We start from the raw sequence: 338 nt of genomic DNA on the forward strand, positions 1-338 counted from the left end.
TAAATTAAAAATTTAAAATTTAATTACTTACGTACGTATACTATATATATATATATATATATATATATATAATATATATATATATATATATATTATTTAATTAATATNTAGTGTACGTACACACACACACACACACACACACACACACACACACACACACACACACACAATTTGTTACGAAACACATTCGTTATGTTTAGAGAAATTTTTTATTTTACATAAAATTTGTCTCATGGTCGATGCTTTATGTGCTCTACACGCATGTACATATGCAAAATGGAATAATTATTGTACTGCGTATTAAAAAAATTGGAATATTTTAATTAAATAATTTTTAT

Source organism: Atta cephalotes, assembly GCF_000143395.1.
Source record: "Atta cephalotes unplaced genomic scaffold scaffold00002, whole genome shotgun sequence".
Taxonomy (NCBI): domain Eukaryota; kingdom Metazoa; phylum Arthropoda; class Insecta; order Hymenoptera; family Formicidae; genus Atta; species Atta cephalotes.